This window comes from Podarcis liolepis, assembly GCF_965112155.1.
Source record: "Podarcis liolepis genome assembly, chromosome: 5".
Classification (NCBI taxonomy): Eukaryota; Metazoa; Chordata; class Lepidosauria; order Squamata; family Lacertidae; genus Podarcis; species Podarcis liolepis.
In genome coordinates, this window is record NC_139556.1 from 37528300 (window position 1) to 37548903 (window position 20604).

Genomic DNA, 20604 nt, shown 5'->3' on the forward strand with positions numbered 1-20604 from the left:
GAAACAATTCAATACCACATGCAGAAAAAGACAATGACTTCGTTGAAAAGCCATCATTTCACTTCCAACTCCTCATCGGCACCTAGAATGGCACTGCAGCTATAGCTTGCTCAAGGATTTGAAGTCTGTGCTGTGGCTATAAAGTATTATCTCTCATTACCCAATCCACACACCTGTGAAGTTGCAGTTTGGCTCCTTCTGATAGGAGGACGTGCTTGGCAGCCACTTGTCTCTTCTGCACAACAATATTTAGCATTTAAATAGCTTACTTTCAGTATTCAGAGGGCTTTCCATATATTCTTTCAGTAATCCTTACAACTGTCCTGTAAAACAGGCTGGGATTAGATGGGACTTTTTAAAAAAACATCTTCAGATGGTAGTGGCTCCCTAAAGTCTCCCAAGGAAATGGGAGAGGAGAGGAGGCTGAAGGGACATTTCACAAGAGAGGGTGTTTGAGAACGGACGAGAGGCTGTCAGCTCTGCAGGCAAGGGCTCCTGAGCCCCACAGCGATGTCACAGAAATAATGTACTTGGACAAGGGAGCAGTGGACTCAAAACAGTTGAAAACCTCTAAACTAAAGGAATGTGCTGCTGGTTCCTAAGGTACCAGAATACTTTTGCCTTCTTCTTTATACAGACTTAACACAACCATTTCCCCGAAGTAAATAGTAAACAGTGCCCTTTTTAATCCTACCACCAGCAACTCATATCAAAGTGTCTGCCACAGCAGAATTCTATCCTGCCCACATGCTATCTTGGGAATTATGCAAAGAATAGATAACACGTTTTCCTGCAATTTTTAAAATGAGCTCATATGAAAGATGTGATCGATTGGAGCAGTTTATCACAGCATTGTCTTGAAGCACCTCCACAATATTTCTTAGGTTTCTGTATAACCATATTTTCGAAAATTCATAACAAAGCCATGAAAAATCTCTGCAGGCTGAACATTGTATTAAAATGTAATATTTCAAATCCTGTGAAATCTATAAGACAGTGGATTACTTCCCTGAGGGAACCTCCTATCATTTCAGTCATTTGGAAGTGGGCAGAAGAAGGCATTTTAGTGAACACTCTTGGAAACAATCTCATTTTTTCGGTGGGGGGGTGGTGGATGAAATACTCATCCTATTACTCTCACAAATAAATGCACATGCCTGGTCCCACTGAACTAACTACAGTGGTACCTCTGGTTACAAACTTAATTCGTTCCGGAGGTCCATTCTTAACCTGAAACTGTTCCACTTTAGCTAATGTGGCCTCCCATTGCCGCTGCACCACTGGCACATGATTTCTGTTCTCATCCTGGGGCAAAGTTCTTAACCCAAGGTACTATTTCTGGGTTAGTGGAGTCTGTAACCCGAGGTGTTTGTAACCCGAGATACCACTGTACAGTGGTACCTCGGGTTACAGATACTTCAGGTTACAGACGCTCCAGGTTACAGACTCCGCTAACCCAGAAATAGTACCTCAGGTTAAGAACTTTGCTTCAGGATGAAAACAGAAATTGTGCGGTGGTGGCACGGCAGCAACAGGAGGCCCCATTAGCTAAAGTGGTACCTCTGGTTAAGAACAGTTTCAGGTTAAGAACAGACCTCCATAACAAATTAAGTTATTAACCTGAGGTACCATTGTACACAGTAATTTTCCAAGTTAATAAGATTCCTACCTTCTGTTTATTTAAATGTTGCTCTCAGAATTGGAGAAACACAAAATTATGCCTTTTGCACTATCAGATCTAGGGTATCATGTGTGATGATGTCATTGTCTTTGAGTCTCTCTCAAGGTATTCATGTGAAAAACTGCTTGCTGTTACTGTGGAGAGGGTGCATTTGAAATGAGCATTCTGATCAGTTTGGGTTTTTAACCATTTTATATGATGATTCCATACATCTGTCAAAGTGGGCTCTTGCCCCTGAAAGCAGTTAAAAACCAACTGCAGCAAGAAATGCATCAGGTTTCATGTGCAACTATGCCCACTGCTTGCCTTCAAACTGCCAGTGTTTTGCAGGAGGTGTTCAGGTACATACTGGAAATTTAGGTTTATGCAAATAAAGCTGATCAAAATGCTCTGTTGCCATAGTGCAACATATAAACTTGGAAAAATAAACAGACCATTTGCAATTAGGAAAGTAATGAGGAAATGCATTGAAAAGTATGCAATGAATGAATAATTAATAGAAAGATATAAACACCGCACAAGCAAATCAGGACAAATATTCATTGTCGTAAAACCTCCCCACAAATAGTCTAACTTTAGCATGAACTTTGTAAAAATGAATGTTCAATAAACAGGGCGTTGTTTCACTTGCTGCTATTCACATTACCTATATGTCCATTGAAAGGAATTATTAAAGCCTTATTCACATGGTACAATTGGCTGTTGGCCTTCCTTTTTCTCCAGCTCTCATCTGAGTGGTTTGTTCACATAAGCAGTATAAATGTAAGCTGGACACCAACAAAAGTGCGTGAAAGCAACTCCTGTTATTAGAGAAGCTCTAAGATTCCTTGATGCCATTTGTTACTGCTGTTCCCAGATTACATCAGTTCTCATAATACATGTTACACTGCTTGTACAAGTAGATGATTTGTGCAAGCAGCACTGGGGATCAGGGAGATTGAAAATTAGCCAGCTATAACATGCAAAATCTGCCCACAGCTATTCATAACCAACCTTAGCACAATTCCATTGATGGACTTGTACATTAATGTTCTTGTGGAATATTCATACTGAGTGTTATAAAATGCAAGCCATGACATCAGAAAAGATTGCTTCACTTCCAGGCTCTGGAGGATTATTGCGATTACAGGCAGGTACAAATGAATGAAATCACCTTCTTGCAAAATGCTGAATGGAATGCTCCGGGGGAATATTGATTCAGAAAATTGAAGTCAATTAGACATGACCTCATTATATCTCATTCCCTGCTGTGCTACCCCATCAGTGGGAAATAGATCTTTTCCTTGCAACAAAAAAAACGGCTGATAGCACTTCCTAGATACTGTCTTCTTTGAGGGAGAGACTTTATAAAGTTTCTGCACTTTCATGCACACATAAAAAAAATTGTGAATGGTATTTGTACCACAACATTTCACACACTTCACACAGAGACACCTTCATGGATGGGATAACTCCGCTGTCTGATTTGTTTTCACTGTTCTCTATACTGCTGGGTTGGAAACAGCCATTAAGCAAGACGTTTTGTTGGATTCCATCTATAGTCAAACATCTGGAAGGCCATAGGTTTCTCACTTCTGCCTTACAATGGGTTCTTCTTGTAGAAGAGCACTTTATTATTATCTTACATTTTTATTCAACTTCTTCTTTGAGCAGCACATTGTAGCAAACATGATTCTCCCTTCCATTTTTCCCCTTACAAGAGTCTTGTTAGGTAGCTTAGGCTGAGAGATAGTAAGTGGCCAAAGTTTATCCATTGAGTTTCATGCCTGAGTGGGGATTTGAATCCAGATCTCCCTTATTCTTAACAACTTTTGGATCCATGCTGAAGTATTTGGTTATTTTTAATACTGTGGTTATTTCTAATCAAATGAATTTGTACCTTTGGTAAGCATGCCTAGTGCATTGGTTCATTCAGTGCTGTTTTTCTAGAAAAAAAGAGGTGCCAGAATTCACCATGAACGCCTCCCTTCTTCTCTTACAATGGCGATGGCACCTACCCGAGAGGTGCCAGAACTGAGTTCTAGCAAGTTCTGGCTGAAAAAAAGCCCTGGGCTCATCCAATTGCTTATTATAATAATAGTCAGGTCTCAATCCTAAACACACTTATTAGGGAGTAAGCTCCACTACTGAGTACATATGCAGACTTTCATAGTCAGGTACACAGAACCAGGGGGGGAATATCACATGGGGTCTGAAATGCAGAGAAAACTGAAAACACTCTGCACAGTCTTCCTTTCTTGACTATTTTGTAATCTGGCATATAAAATAAAGCCCAGTAGCCAGGTCAATTAAAGAACAATAGGAGTTCAACACAGCACTAAGGAGATTGTCCCATCAGCACAGGTGTTTCTGCACTTGCTTGATAGAATTATCTCCCCCCCCCCCCACTCCTCCTACCTGTTCCCTGTTTTGGCAGTTCTCCCCCCCCACCCCCATTCAGTCAATACTATTAATTCTTTCATAAAGTTACATCATGATGTAGGATGGCAGAAAGCAATTCTGACTGCCATCATATATTCACTTACTTAGGTGTAAGTCCCACTGAATTTAATTCTGAATAGACATGGATAGGATTGTGTCCATAGAAGAATGGAAGTTTTGCAGTTTATAAAAAATATTCCAGTGGAATTGTATGGGGCTTTTTAAAAGTGTTCTGCTTCATGTCTGCCTAACTCTGTAAACTGCCTAAGTTTACAAAATAAGTTACATTTTATTGATATTAAAAACTCGGAACTTACTTGCTTTACTTACTTACTTACTTATAATTTGTTACATTTATATACCCAATTTTTTCCCAAGGATTTCAAGGGAGTGCACATGATTCACCTCACAACAACCCTGAGAAGTAGGTTAGGCTGAGAGATGGTTACTGGCCTAAGGTCACCTAGTGAGCTATATGGCTGAATAAAGATTTGAACTCTGGTCTACCATAACTAACCATAATACCACAGAAATATATAGGGGGAACCAGTCTGTGTTCCTGAAATTGCAAAACGAAACAGACTCATTTAATGCTGCCTGGTAAGTATTCTCCCCCCGCCAAACCACTGCTGCCTGGAGATGAAAAGGCAAACTTTTTGAAAACTGAACACCCCCCACCCCAATAATGCAAGTTAAACCTTAGCTCCCACTGCCATCTTGTGGCTAACTGTGTGACAACCCTGTGAGAAATTAAGAGTTTAGAGCTTTAAAACAAAAATAAATACTTTTTGGCATAACTCTCTGTGTATATGCAATGGGGTATATTAAGAAAAACAACATTAGCAAAGGGAAGAGATAAAAAATATAGGCACTTTTAAAAAAAAATATTTTTTATTAACTGGCCAATCACATCAAATCAAATCAAATCACATCACATAAATTCCAAATTACAAAGCCGAATTTTAAATTTTGTTGAGGGAACCCATATTTCAAGATCCGAAGGGGGATTCTGATCATCTTCTTGCTACTGCGTTACTGTCCAAATCAGTCCAAACAAAGTTCATAATTCTATCCAGACTTATCTTGCTGTTTCCACATCACATCTTGTTCATATATTTTCTCTTTTTTCTTTATGATCTCTTCTGATAGTCTCCTTAAGCCGATAAACACCAATAATAATCCTGTGTGAATTTTTCTGTTCTTCCAGTCCTCAAATCGAGATGGTTTCCATATATCATTGCCTTCATAGATAACAGCGCTCTTTCCATCATTAATTACAGAACTGTCGTTCTTAAGTCCCACTGAGGAGTTTCATCCACAATATAAAAACAGCTCTATTTCTCTATTTCTCCTCTCAGACTTAAGTCCTCCGACAGAACTTCCCAATATGGCGACGGTATTTTTAACTGTGTCATTCCAAAGCCCTTATACATTCCACGCTCTTCTTAAAACATGCTCTGGTTCAAAAGTTTATCTCCACACAGCCTTAAATCCACAGCTTAAGTCCTTAAAACGACATCTCTGACTTGTGGGTGGGGGGGATTCTTGTTTAATCACATAAAGGGGAAAAAGGAAGGTTTTTTTCCCCTCCCCCATCAGTCCCCCCTAGTGCCCCCATTCCCACAAATTTGGGGGTGGTATAGGGCACAGCAGGCAAGGGCAGTCCCCCACCATAATCCTGGGGGGGGGTAGGGAGGCTATTTACTCCCATCACAGCCTCCAATTTACCTCGTGTGGGTCAGAGAGATGTTATTGTCAGCCATCTTCTGATGCGCCCCTAGTGGTCCCTCGAGCCAAAAATATAGGCACTTTTAATGAACAGCAGTCCATCATTGCCATATTATATCCAATTTTACCTCAAAATGTGCTGTATCCTTCACATTTCCCCTTTGTTAAAATAATCTGGGACTCTTGGTATTTGGAATCTAAAAACATTATTAAGGCTTATGTGCCAACATACATTTGAAGCACATTACTTCCTCCAAAGCATTCTTGGAACAGTAGTTTGTTAAGGGTTCTATAGCTCTGTGAGGGGAAGCTACAGTTCCCAAGATTCTTCAAGGGTTGTCATGTGCTTTAAATGAGTGTTGGGTGTGCTTTAAATGTATGGTGTGGATCTGCCCTACATGTCTTAATTGGCTTACTATTCCAGGCAGAAGCAGCGTGCTAGATGGGGTAAAGCGACTACACTAGCTTCCCAGCAGGTGGGTCACTGTTGCTTACGGTGAGGTAGAGGGGAGGGACAAATGTACCAACAGAGTCTACCCAGTACTTCTGCTGATGAATGTGTAACATGTTGTCCCATACATTTCTGGTGAGCAACAGCTACTCCACTTGCTAGGAAGCTTGTGTAGTGGGGCTTTGCACCACCAGGCAAGCAGTTTCTGATGCCAGGATGTCTCTGTTGCTAGAAGATTCTCCTCTGTGTTCACAGGAATGTAAACATTTCGCATTATAATAGAAGATGTTTTGGTTTACTGCAGAAAAATAACTACTATGGCACCTTATAGCATCATTTATTCACTGCCGTATTCATAACAAGTGTTAGCACAAAGGGAAATTCTGTAAAATATCCTGAATGCATGCAAGAGTGAACTCTGGTGGGCTTCTTTACATGGGGCAAGTACAAATAATGGCCTGCTTCTTGTAGAGGCTATCCTTACTTCCTACAATGCTGGAAAAGGCAGCCAGGCATTCACTGAGTATCTTCCTTGGCAAATATGAACAAGTGGGGAGAGGGGGAGTCTTAAGGGTTTGTCAGTCCCAGGTGGCAAAGGGATTTAATGGATGAAGAAGAAGAAGAAGAAGAAGAAGAAGAAGAGGAGGAGGAGGAGGAGGAGGAGTTTGGATTTGATATCCCACTTTATCATTACCCGAAGGAGTCTCAAAGTGGCTAACATTCTCCTTTCCCTTCCTCCCCCACAACAAACACTCTGTGAGGTGAGTGGGGCTGAGAGACTTCAAAGAAGTGTGACTAGCCCAAGGTCACCCAGCAGCTGCATGTGGAGGAGTGGAGACACAAACCCAGTTCCCCAGATTACAAATCTACCGCTCTTAACCACTACACCACACTGGCTCTCAATGGAATCAGAACCTTGAGCGGGGCTCAAAATCCAACGGGCAGGCATTGCAGCCAGCACAGATTTTGTTGTCTATTTGCCCACCTCTTCACATTATAAAGGAAGCAGGCCAAAGCACTCTGCATGAGCTGAAAGTTCTGAGTTGTCTTCAAGGGCTGCCCTGTATGAAGCACATTATAGTAGTCAAGCCAAAAGGGTGTGCACATGTGGATGTGGGTGGTCAGGTTCCCTTTCTCTAAGAAGAGGCAGTACCTTCATCTTTAATGTAACTCTTAGAAGACACTTTTACAGTACATGTAACTTTTGTTGCTGTTTAGTCGTTTAGTTGTGTCCGACTCTTCGTGACCCCATGGACCAGAGCACGCCAGGCACTCCTGTCTTCCACTGCCTCCCGCAGTTTCGTCAAACTCATGTTTGTAGCTTTGAGAACACTGTCCAACCATCTCGTCCTCTGTCATCCCCTTCTCCTTGTGCCCTCAATCTTTCCCAGCATCAGGGTCTTTTACAGGGAGTCTTCTCTTCTCACATATAACTGTTAGTACCACTATAATGTCTTCCTCCAGGTACAAAGATGGATCCAGAGGCCCATACAAGGAATAGTTATTTCTGTCCAGTTTCCAGGACAGCAACAGCAACAGCAACAATTTTATTATCTTTATGCTGCCCATCTGATCGGGTTGCCCCAGCCACTCTGGGTGGCTTCCAACACACTATGAAAACACAAAGGATGAGGTTCTATTCCTCCTCCTCATGGTATGGCAAGAAGAATAAAACTTTGTAAGGGCCAGTTTTCAATCTACATTGACGCAGACAAAAAGTCAAACTACCTAAAATAAATGGAAATAGGATCAAATGGCAATGCTTTTCCTTATTAGCTTTTTTTTTTTTTTTTTTGCTCCAAATGCTTATGAAATGTTTTAAATGACTTTTGTTCAATTGTGCATGAAATAAACCTGATTACAATCATAAAGCTGTATTAGCACGCAGGCACACACATATATATCTGCCATATATTCTTCTTCTAATGACACGTTTAAATAGCATTTTAACATGGAAACATGACACTTCCTAATGGCTTGAGGAAATTATGAGAATCTAAAAATGGTTACAAAAAACCCCCAGGTTAAATACTTCTTTTCCAATATTCTCAGTGACTATTAAAAGAGTTTTATTATAGTTCTTGTCTCAATAACTCTTTATACATTTGTTATGGTTTCATCTCTCCAAGGAAATCAGGGTATGGATCCCTCCCTCTCACCATTTTACCACTCCCTACAATATTGTACAGTAGGTTAAGCTGAAAGAATGTTCCTAGACGATAGCTCCCAGAGTTTTCAGACTAGCCACCTTTAAAAATTATACTTTTTTTCAAAAAGCAGAACAGCCATAACTTGTTCAAACTGAGGTATATGTTGATCCAAAACCAAGCTCAACACTATATCCACTGCACCAGGCAGCCCCTCAAAGTATCTATCCACCTGTCCAGATCTCAATCTACCATAACTCAGGGACCATAACTCTATGGTAGAGGGCACATTTAACAAGCAGAAACTTTCAGATTCATTTCCTGGCCTCTTTGGGCAAAGGGATCATGGTAACAGTTGGTGGGAATGACATGTGACCCGTCCAAGACCTCAGAGACCAGCATAAGACCATAAAAATAGCCCTGCTGAATCAGGCCAGTGGCCTCCTGTTCTCATGGTAGTCAGCCAGATGTTCACGGGAAGCCTTCAAGTAGACCCTGAGTGGAGCAGCACTCTTCTCATCTGTGGTTTCCAGCAACTGGCATTAAGAAGCACACTGAATGTCACTGTCACTCAGCTAGCCTACCTCACAGGGCTCTTGTGAGGATGAAATGAAGAGGTGGAAATGTGTAGGCTACTTTGAGCTTCTTGGAGGAAACAGTGGGAGATAAATGTAATAAATAAATAAAATAAACTTAGGTTGTGAGACTAAAGTGACTATCTTTCATCACTGGTGTGAATGCCCACAGGTTGCTTTATTCTGAAATGAACTTTATCAGGAGATATCAAAGATTATTAAAACAACATATTTAAATTTCTCCCCAGTTAACCCTACCAAATATGTGGACAGATACTTATGAAGACATCTCACCAAAAGGAAGTTTTGACATGGATGCTGCCAGCTGCCAGGATGTCTATAGCACAACAGAGGAAATCTTTTTTTTTTTAATGTGACTACAAAAAAATTCTGAAATTTGGTTACTGCAGGACAAAAAAATAAGGCATAAGTTACAGTCTCTAAGGGAAAAGTAAGGTTCAGTATGGTGGGATTTTATTTCATATATTTTAGTTTCAGATTTAAAGGCAACTTTGCTGTCTAGAAAAAAGATGGTGGTCATGATTTTATATTGGGTGTTATTTAAGAAGCTCAGGTTTTGTATGTCCTGTCTTTAGTGGGATATATTAAATATTTGTTATTTGTTTACTTGTCTTTGCAGCTCCATAATAAATTGAAAAAATAAACATTCTTTAAAAACTTAGCTCAACCTACTTCAAAGTGCTGTTGCAAATACAAAAGGTGGAGAGGAAGAAAACATTCAAAACCTTGAGCTTCTGGGTGGAGAAGCAAAAAAGAAATATATGACACACAGCACATGGTTAAACAATGGAATACACTCCCACAGGAGGCAGCGAGGGCCACCAATTTGGACAGTTTTGTGCAGGATAAGGCTATGAATGGCTACTAGCCCCAACAGCTTTGCTTTGCCTCCATTGTTGCAGGCAGTATGCTTCTGAATACTAGGTGCTTGAAACCACAGGAGGAAAGAGTTCTCCTGTGCACTGGCGGAGGAAGAGGTGTGCGGGGGGAGAGCACCGCCCCTGGCAGTGCGATCCCGGTGGGGTGCCATCGCAGCTGCCACCCTGCCTGTGCTGGGTGCCACGCCCCTAGGGCAGTGCAGCACACCCCCGGGATGCACACCAGCCCTGCCCCCGCCTGCTCTCCACTCCCCGGTGCCAGAGCATGAAGCTCCGCCACTGCTCCAGTGCTCAGGTCCTGCTTGTGGGCTTCTCATAGGCATCTGGTTGGCTGCCATGAGAACAGCATGTTAGCATAAATGGGCCAGTGACTGACCCAGCGGGGGTCTTCTTATGCTGCTATTCAATGCCATCTACAGTTTATGCAAATAAAGCCAGGAAAGCAGCCTTCTTGCTATAACTGCACCATTCTACGGTCCTGATAATTACAGAAAAGGTTTGCCAGCCCTGATAAATAACAACAAGCTAAGCATGTTTCACTGTAATTTGCAAACTTGCTTGAATGGCAGGTGCAAAGTAAAGAGCAGCATAATATAATATCAGGGAGTGATATCAGGGAGCTGTGCTGATGGGAGTTGGAGTCCAGCAACATCTGGAGGGCCACAGGTTCCCCATCCCTCATATAAATGAATCAATAATTGCGATGTCCGGTACCAGCATTCCCATTTTGCTAGTGGTTCTGTTTACTAGTTGTACTTGGTTACAGCTTTATCTCCACGGAGGGTGTCTGCCCCCGCAAGAGAATGCCTACTGATCAGAATTTTTTGTCAAAACAGGAAAGGAGACGAACTTCACCACTGTCAATTCTTCAGGCAAAGGTGGTGCTTGGAGAGAATTGCAATTAGCTGTGGCCTTAATTTTATGCCAAACTGCAAAGAAAGAAAGAAAGAAAGAAAGAAAGAAAGAAAGAAAGAAAGAAAGAAAGAGAAAAGTTCTCCTTCAAGAGACTGTTGGCTATCCCAAGGCATAAAACAAGCTTTACTGCCCTAAACTTCACACATTAAATTAGTACTCAAGTATAATTTTACAGTTGACAGTATGAAGGGCACCCTAGAAATAAATAAACCAAAGCAGCATTAATTAAGGGGGCGGGGGAGGGGGAAGACGACCGGCTGTTGTCACCATAATTGCAACGGCTGGGTAGATATTTAATATCAAAGAGCTGTGTTTCACACACACCCCTAAAATTAGCTGCACTTCGGAAATCTAAATTTCTCACTTCAGGTATACACATTTCTAAATTTAAAGTATATATACTACAATCTGTTGACGTCTAAACTCGTGATGACCATCCCCTTTTCTGCCAGCTATATAGCACTTTAAATATGCATAGTGCTTTGCAATGTTTTTAAAATAGCTAGCACTTCCCAAATAAAGATGGAACTAGAAGTTACAGTATAAGATTCATGGAGCTGTCTCCACTCCTTCTCTCTTCCTCCTTTCCTCCCAGAAACAAGGAGTATGGAGGTAGGGAATCTGTGACCCTGCAGATGATGCCGCACTCCAACTCCCATCAACCCCAGCCAACTTGGCCAAAGGTCAAGGATAATGGAAGTTACAATCAAGCAACATCTGGTGGCCCACATGTTCTCCATCCCTAATGTAGTATAACACAGCCCATAACATGACATCACCATGCTGTGCATTTCCCCCTCTCCTACCTAACACAGTTGGCTGCCAGCTAGATTTCCTCCTCAGGCTGCTGACCTTTTGCTGACACATATATTATTCAAATGCCGCATATAAAAGAACACACAAACCTTCCCCAAATGATTGCCCCTTCCTTATAGCATTTAACAAGGCTGCAACACAAGGTATTATTAAAGGAGGTCCAAAATAAAGATTAAGAATACATTTTATTGCTTTTGATCTATGATCATTGTATATCATCCAAGAACAAAATTACACTGGGTGTCTTATAATTAAAAATAAAAACTAAAACACAAGACTGGATCCAAGCTTAGGTCTCATATGCGTTTGTGGATTCCCCCAAAGAATACTGGGAACTGTAGTTTGTGATGGGTGCTAAGAGTTGTTAGGACTGGAGAGTCATATTCCCCTTACAGAGCTACGATTTCCAGAGTGGTTTAACAATCAACCCTCTTTGCAGGGAACTCTGGGGAGTGTCTTGAGGGTCAGAGAGAGAGGCTTGGAAGGCTGCCTTTGGCCCCTGGGCCCGAGGATCTGCACCCTGATCTAAAAGATCTTAAGATGGAAAAGCGTGGGAAGCTAAATTCTTCATCTGGTGCCAAAATGTCCACTACATAATGCCAGGTAAGCCTCTCTGTAGGGGTCAATGCTGCCACCACTTCAAAGAAAGGGTAGGATAGCTCAATTGGTTAGTTAGAGCATGGTGCTAATAGCAACAAGGTTGCAGGTTCAATTCCCATAATGGACAACTGTATATTCCTGCATTGCCAGGGGGTTGGACTAGATAATCCACAGGGTCCCTTCCAACTCTATGATTCCATGACTAATCAGTAGCTGTGATTTAGACATGTTCCTGCTTAGCCATTATTATTTCTTGCACTTTTCTTCAAGCTGCCACCAAAAATGGAAGACTCAATGAGATTTGAAGAAGAACCTTCACCACACTGATGAAAAGGCAGTAAGGAAGTCCAGCTCTTACATCAAAGAAGGGAACTTGTGGTTCTCCTGATAAGACTCCAGTTCGCAGTAGCCCCAGCCAGCAGACCCAAAGGTCAGGTATGATGCGAGTCACAGACCTTCAACATCTACAGAGCCAAAGGTCCCCCACCACTGCCTTACCTGCACCCAAACTATTCTGAGGTTCGCTATCTTGCATCTGTGTGGCTAAGGCTCCAATTTTAAGCACAGTGGCTAAGGAATAAGTCCCACTGTAAACAGCAGGACTTACTTCTGAGTAAACATGCATACAATTACACTGCTGCAGAAGTTTGTCCTATGTACTTACTTAGGTAACCATAACTTGTTCATCCATTGATCCAGCAAGTGGTAGGTACCATTTTACTATGTAAGATATACATTGATGCTGAACTAAACACACCCAAAATCACTGGTTCTCCTGACTCAGGGTGGAGTGGGATGTCAGGAGAGGTGACATTTCGAGTATTGTGAGTGAGAGACAAAACCTACTGGGGCACCAAGGACAGCTCCCAGACTTTCCTTTATATTGCCTTAGAGCAGTGTTTCCCAACCTTTTTTGGGCAAAGGCACACTTGTTTCATGAAAAAAATCTCGAGGCACACCACCATTACAGCCCCGTGACGTCAGCGCGCAGCGTCACACCGGGAGGGACGCACGAAAGTGTAAGTTTCAATTTTTTCCCTTCCCCCTTGCCTTCCTTCTGTGCCAACTGCCAAAAAGCCAAGAAAAAAGCCAAGACTTTAGGGCAGCAGGTCGACACGGAAGAAGCTCCTACCTAAGGACAGGTGCGACGGCCGTGTCCTCTTCTGCCACACTTGGCAGCCCTGCCTCACGGTCGTGACTCCCACCCTGATTTCTCCCCGCAGGTCGAGCGGCACAGGCAGCCCAATGTGTCCAGCCCAGACACAAGCCCCGCTTCCCTACTCTAGATCCTGAATGCGACCAAGTGCTCTGGACTCCCGAGCAGGGTGGGAAAGAGGACTCGCATCTGGTAGCCTCCGGGCTCCTCGCCTGCTCGAGGGATGGCATTGCAGGCAAGCTGCCGGCCGTCGCCATCGCCACCCCCTCATGCGAGTGGACCTGCCCGGAGTGGTGGGCCGGGGAAGGCTCGCTCTCTGTGGGGATGTGGCCCGCACGCGCGGCCCCGCTTCCTCCTGCCCAGGGCTGAGCTCCTTACCCGCGATCTCGGTCTCGCGCACGCGGATCCCACTTATTCCGAAGCTCGCGCCACTAGCCGGGGCTCTCACACCGTGCCAGGGCGAGGCGGCGCGGCCCACTGACGTCATCGCGGCTCGCCGCCGCCCTCGACTTCCCTGTTCCCTCCCCTCCCTCGGGTCGCCATGGTTACCGAGGACTGCAAGCTGCTCGGGCGAGCGTGGGGCATTAAGTGGGAGAAGGAAAATTAAAATTAAAACTCGCCTGAAGGCCGCCTCTCCGGATATGAAGCTATCTTTCGAATTTTTTAATTTTTCCCGCGGCACACCAGGCACACTGGTTGGGAAACACTGCCTTAGAGGGGTAGGAAACCTCATGCCTGGGGGACAAATGTGCCTCTCTAAACCCCCCCCCCCGATCTGACCATCAGGAAACTTCCCAACCATACCCCCTTTCATCAAACCTCAACCATCATTGGCCCTCCTTCACACGTTCCTTGAGTTTTTCGACCTAGCCTGTGTCCATCAACTCTGATAAGGCAGGATGGAGAGGGCCACCACTGGCATGTGGCCCGAGGAAGGTTGCCCAGAAGGCAATGCGGCCCTCAGACAGAAAAAGACTTCCCATCCCCGCTTTCAAGTTTCAGAAAAAAGCAGCTACCGCATACCTTCCAAGTGCCATGATTTAACCATGGCATCCCCAGAAATACAGAAGCCATCTTGGCTTCTGATTTGATCTGGGAATGTCCCAGAAATGTAGAAGGGCCTGGGGTGCCTGGGTAAAGGTGGGGTTACAGGGAGGATCCTAGAGTCCTTCTGCCTCCTTCCTGAAGCTGGCAAGAACTTACCAGCAGTGGCGGAGCTTCATGCTCCAGCACCGGGGGCAGAGAGCAGACGGGGGCGGGGCTGGGACACATCCTGGGGGTGGGGTGCTCCGCCTGCAGGGGCAGGGCACCCAGCGCAGGCGGGGAGCAGCCGCGATGGCACCCTGACGATCGTGCTGTCGGGGGCGGTGCGCTCTCCCTGCACTCCTCCTCCTCCACCAGTGATTACCAGGCTTTGGAAAGGAAGCAGGAATGCTCTCAGAACCTGTCAGAGCATCGCACCTCCTTCCTAAAACTGGGCAAGGTCTTACCAGGTTTGGAGAAGGAGGGCGGAGAATCTGCATTTCCCTGTTTTCCCTATTGTAATCTGTCTCAATTTTCATCTGTTGGATGTTTGAGGGTATGCTACTGTGGTGGGAGCAAGTTTTTGCCTTTTTATTACACTTTAAAATGCTGCTTGTTGTAGGGTAGCAGTGGCCCAAGCTCCAGGAAGCTGCTGGGCAAATGTGGAGTGGTTTGTTCAGAACCCTTTTTACTTTTTCATGCTAATGGAAACTATTTATTGGTGCAACAGGAAATGTGCCTTCAATTCAGAAAGAAAGTGTGTTTTGGCTACCAGAAATCTGGGGAACAAAAAAATAAGAGAACAGCTTCGTATATCATTTTGCCACAAGCAAAGATGCCAGCTCATCACTAACAACATCACAGCTCTCAAACTTCTCAACAGAAATGGCTGTGGAGGATTCATGTTAACAGTATATAAACTCAGGAATTACAAGCAATTATGATAGATTTGTTTATCGTTTCACACATACCAGGAGTAGAGAACTTGCAACACTATCACATGAACCAAAGGAAGTGTTTTTTTCACAGCACATGCCTGATCTTTGGAATTTTGTGTAATGTCATGCGATAATGCCCATCTGGATAGCATACTGCAAAGAACTAATCCAGGGCCTTGCAACAGAAATAAACCATATTGACAGTCACAAATATTTTCCATTTTTTCGTTCGCATGCGTAACATAATTTGCGTTATGAATCCCAAGCTATGTTTGTGGACATGAGCTTTTTTTCTTAGTCTAAAAGGGCGAAGAAGAGCTTTTGAATCAACTCTTTAAAACCTTGCTGGAGGGAATTAAACAGAATGGTAATTGGGGAAAAAACAATTAATCTGGGTGCCTCTTAATTTTTAACTTAGCTTCCAGGCTCTTTGCTGGGTAGTTTTTTCTATTATATTTTCAAACCTCTCTGCAGTTACTATGAGAGCTCAGCAGGAGAACCTCAGGATACACAAGTACCAAGCTTCCATTGCCAAATTAGAACAAGCACTTCACGGAAGACGTAGATATTAGGGCTTTATTGCTTAATAGATTAATCTGTAAGATGCTCAAGCAGCAGATTTTTTTTTAATGTATTATTATTATTTTTAACACTTATGTTATTATTATTAGATTTCACTCCCATCCCTCCACCAAGGATCTCAAGATTTCCCCAGTCCCCTTAACCTCACAACAACCCTATGAAGTTGGTTAGGGCTGAGAGTGACTGACTCAAGCTCCTAAAGTGAGCTTCATGGTTGAGCGAAGGCAGGGGGAGGCAACCTAAGGCACATTGGCCGGAAGCGGCCCAATTGCCTTCTCAATCCGGCCCGCGGACGGTCTGGGAATCAGCGTGTTTTCACATGAGTAGAATGTGTCCTTTTATTTAAAATGCATCTCTGGGTTATTTGCGGGGCCTGCCTGGTGTTTTTACATGAGTAGAATGTGTCCTTTTATTTAAAATGCATCTCTGAGTTATTTCTGAGGCATAGGAATTCGTTCATTCCCCCCCCCCAAAAAAAATAGTTCAGCCCATCACATGGTCTGAGGGACGGTAGACCGGCCCACGGCTGAAAAAGGTTGCTGACCCCTGAGCCAAGGCCTCCAGGCTTACAATGCTAATCATTACAAAATGCTAACCCTGTTATGCAAACGGCTATGACCTTTTGAAAAGAGACATCCCTCCTCTTCTAAGAGGGAAAGCCTGTTCTAAAACATTTGCATGCAACATCTAAGAAAGAATGCTTCCAAACTATTGTTTTTAATCTTAAACAAGTTTACTCAATAAATTGACTTAGGATGCAATCCTGTACACATTTACCTGGAGAAAGCCCCATTGGATTTCTAAGTATTTTTGCATAGGATTGCAGTGTTAGAACTCATACTGTAAATTGGTTGAGATTTATTTTATGGAGTGACAAGTGTAGTAGCGAGGATCACTGGATCGTATTCACTGAGTACCAGTTCATACATGAATGTGCATTTTTTGTTTGTCCTGGACAAACAAAACACACCCCATTAATAACCACTGTGTGTGAAATGGTTGATATGAAAGTTCTGTCTGTGTTAGATGGCTCAATCACATATTCTAGTGACAAAATATGAATGGCGAACCAGACCATCTATTATGATACAGCTGATGTGCCCAAATAAGTGATTGCTGAAATCTAAAAATAATCAATGAAGCCTGACAGAACTAATACCTCCAGTCCGAAGTATCTAGTGCTATCAAGAATAGTGCTATTTGGACCATTGCTCTGAACCAGGAAGTTGTTTTGCATGGCGTAGGGAAACTCTATGATTTTGCAGCATCTTTTATGTTTGCACTTCTTATGAGGCAAAAAAGGATGCCTGGAGTCCGCTATGTGAGTAGATTTTAGCATTGCTCCCCCACACCTTAAATGTCCAGCTGTCACATTGCCCAAATGTCAGATCAGCTCCTATTATTGGATTCAGACTCCTCACTACAGTTTTCAAGCAATCTGGCCAATCTGCACTATGCATTGCCAGAGGGACTCCAAATTATTCAGCAGTGCATTTGGACTCCTGAGGGAGGGAAAGGGAAGGGGTACTTTTTCAATAATTTAATCACATACTTGAAAAATGCCATAAACATTTTGTATCATTCACAGGAGCCTTTAGCATATCATGTGTTGACACATAAATCAACATAAAGACTTTGATTAATGTATATATTTGTTTTATTACCGGAAAAAACCCTTAGTATTTACCAAGTGAATATCATGTGCTCAAAATGCTTCATAGACATCATCTCCGTAATCAGAGAAATCTCAGCCCAACAGAAGTTTTGTTGTTTGAATATTATAGCAATAATATTTAAGTGGGAATGAAACATACAGTATTTGTATTTGTTTTCCCAACAATGAGAGAGGTCAAGGTGGAGAGTTTCAGTAAAACAAAATTTTAAAAGGATCCTGCCATTTTAATAGCTGTTGTTCACTCTGTATACTTCAGGATCTGTGTTTGACCAGACTCTTCAATTCATCTTTCAATCTCTAGTATTCAATCCATCAGTATAAGGCCCTTTTCATTCCCAGCACTAAATCTATCACTATTAATTTGTCACTATTTATCATCATCTTTTAGCAGAGAAATCCAGAAAATACTCTTTCATCCTGATCTTAAGCATATTTACTCCTGTTTACTTACATCAGAAGTAAACCACATAGAGTTCAACTGTGGTTTGTGGACCATCACTGGTCTGTGCTGTGTCTGTGGATTTGTGATAGAAGATGGGGGCTAGCCCACTTGCCCCACTGAATACACTAAACTCACAACTTCTGCTCACTTTTTTTACATGGCTGCAAACTTATGTGGTTAATTGAAAAATAGATAAATTGGAAAAATGCAGGGGGGATCAAAATAATCAGTAGAAAAACGTCAAAAGGAGGTATGTGGGGGACAACAATTGGCAGTCCCACCAACCATTGCACTCACCCTGGGAGTGTGTTCAGGCATCATCAGAGAGTCCTAGCGAGAGCAGAGAGAATGGGGAGGTGATCTGAAGCGTGGCCCCAAAATGCAAGACAGCTTCCTCCTAAACTGGTGGGAGAGCTAAAAAGCAGAGATAGTCTTCCTGGCTTTACACCTTTTTGCGTTTGTGCATGGTTCCTGGGAACCAAACTCTCGAGTAAATTGTGGGCTTACTGTTCATCTTGATTTTTAATTGTATTTTTATTTCTTCTTCTATTTTTTTTAAGAATTATTTATTATAGACGTATTATATTGCCTTAGAGTTTGAATACTATGGAATTAAAATTGCTTCAACAGGCAGACAAATCATTAAGTGATCTGCCAAGACACTCAGCAACTTTCCAGTGGTCCATGGGATGGGGCAGTTGGGACCCACTGCTATACATATCTACTCAGAAGTAAGTTATATTGAGTTCCAAGGGGCTTAATCCCAGGTAGTAAAGGTAAAGGTAAAGGTACCCCTGCCCGTACGGGCCAGTCGTGTCCGACTCTAGGGTTGTGCGCCCATCTCACTTAAGAGGCCAGGGGCCAGCGCTGTCCGCAGACACTTCCGGGTCATGTGGCCAGCGTGACAAGCTGACTAAATTAATCCCAGGTAAGTGTGCATTAATTTAGTTTAATTAATTAGTTTTAATTTAAATACTTTAAAGTAAAGCATATAAAACCATAGTACAATATAATAACACAGATATAACTTTTTAAAAAACCCTAAAAACCTTTAGAGCCAACATTTTGTATCTTTTAGGGGTGGGGGTAGAGCGAAAACTGCCTGTGGTATTGTTACTAAAAAGACATTCTGTTCCTTTAAACGTTCTTGTGCATCTCTCCCACCCTCAATTCCAACCATTACTATCTCCATATATTATACTTGTCATAACTCCCTGTTACAGTGAGTCAGTGTGCTGAAAATAAACTTCATGGCTTGTATTCTATTCGAAAGCAGAAGCCCAAACATTGGGGGGGGGGGGGACCGCGGCGAGAATTTACCCTCTGTCCTAGTGTAAACCACAAAGAAGAGGAAGTTGGGACTTAATAATTGCAATGAATGTTGGAAGAAAAATGTGTGCTCTTGACATCTGATGGAAGAGATAAATCTGTCTCTGTGAACTGAGACTAACTCTCCATCCCCACAAGTTTCCCAGTTTGGGAAAGAGCGGGGAGGCGTGCAGGAGTGTGACATCCACAGCCTTGCGAAACCTCTTTGAAAGTCATTTTTCCAGTGGGAATATCAGTCTCATGGAACCCCTCACTTAAATCCTATATTTACAAGGCCAGTTTAATTTTGACACAAAAGACCTACAGTGCTCTCTTTCAAGTGAAGCTGTGGCTTCAGAAGCAGGACTTTCAAAATTCATAAAATAACCCCAGTCATTAATGCAGCCTTATTTTTAAATGGTGACTGCAGCAAAGGGGCCAGTGCATCCATTTTTTAAAAAAATTAAAAAGCCTCTAAGAAAACTGGGTGTATTAAAGATGATGACAGCCTTCCCCAATCCTACCCCGACCTCCCAAACTCCAGGCGTTTTGAAAGATGAGACACCCAAAAACAGAAATAAACTAAGGAACTACACCAAACCCACACACTCACACACATTCAAGCCACAGTTGACACTGTGAGGAAGCCAATTTTTAATCACACCCTTCTGGCTTTTTTGTATGGGATGTGTCTAACACAGTTTTACAGAGACCACTTGGACCGCTGTGTAATTTTGTCACTCCAGCAACTTCTTTCTCAACAGAAACAAATCTTTACTGTTCCTCATTCAGACAACCTCATCTTCTCCCCCCCCCCCCCATCCAGACTCCCTCTCCTAGATTTAAGAGCAGTAAGAATTATTTCACATTTGCTGATTCCCCGTTCTAGACAACTTATTATAAGGTTTAGGCTACCTGGGAGCAAGTTCCCTTGAATTCAGTGGAACATTTTTCCAAGCATGGTTAGGCCTGCAGCCAACGTACAGATGTCACAAGAGTCAGCAGTGTTTATGTAATTGACTAAAAACATTCTCATATATTTAAAAAAAGATCCCCTCAAGTAACCAAGCAGTGTTTATAAATAAAACATGCAATTTATATTCCTTTATTATTATAGAATTAACTTTATGTATTACTTTTATCTATTAATTATTATTATTATTATTATTATTATTATTACATCTGTATTACTTGAATGGGGGACACGGGTGGCGCTGTGGTGTAAACCACTGAGCCTCTTAGGCTTG

General features: G+C 42.6%; 1 protein-coding gene across 1 annotated transcript in view; it reads right to left on the bottom strand.

The window, feature by feature from the left end:
* The window catches only part of PRKG1 (protein kinase cGMP-dependent 1), a 634135-nt gene that overhangs the window by 558385 nt on the left and 55146 nt on the right, over nt 1-20604 (bottom strand). The window lies entirely within an intron of this gene.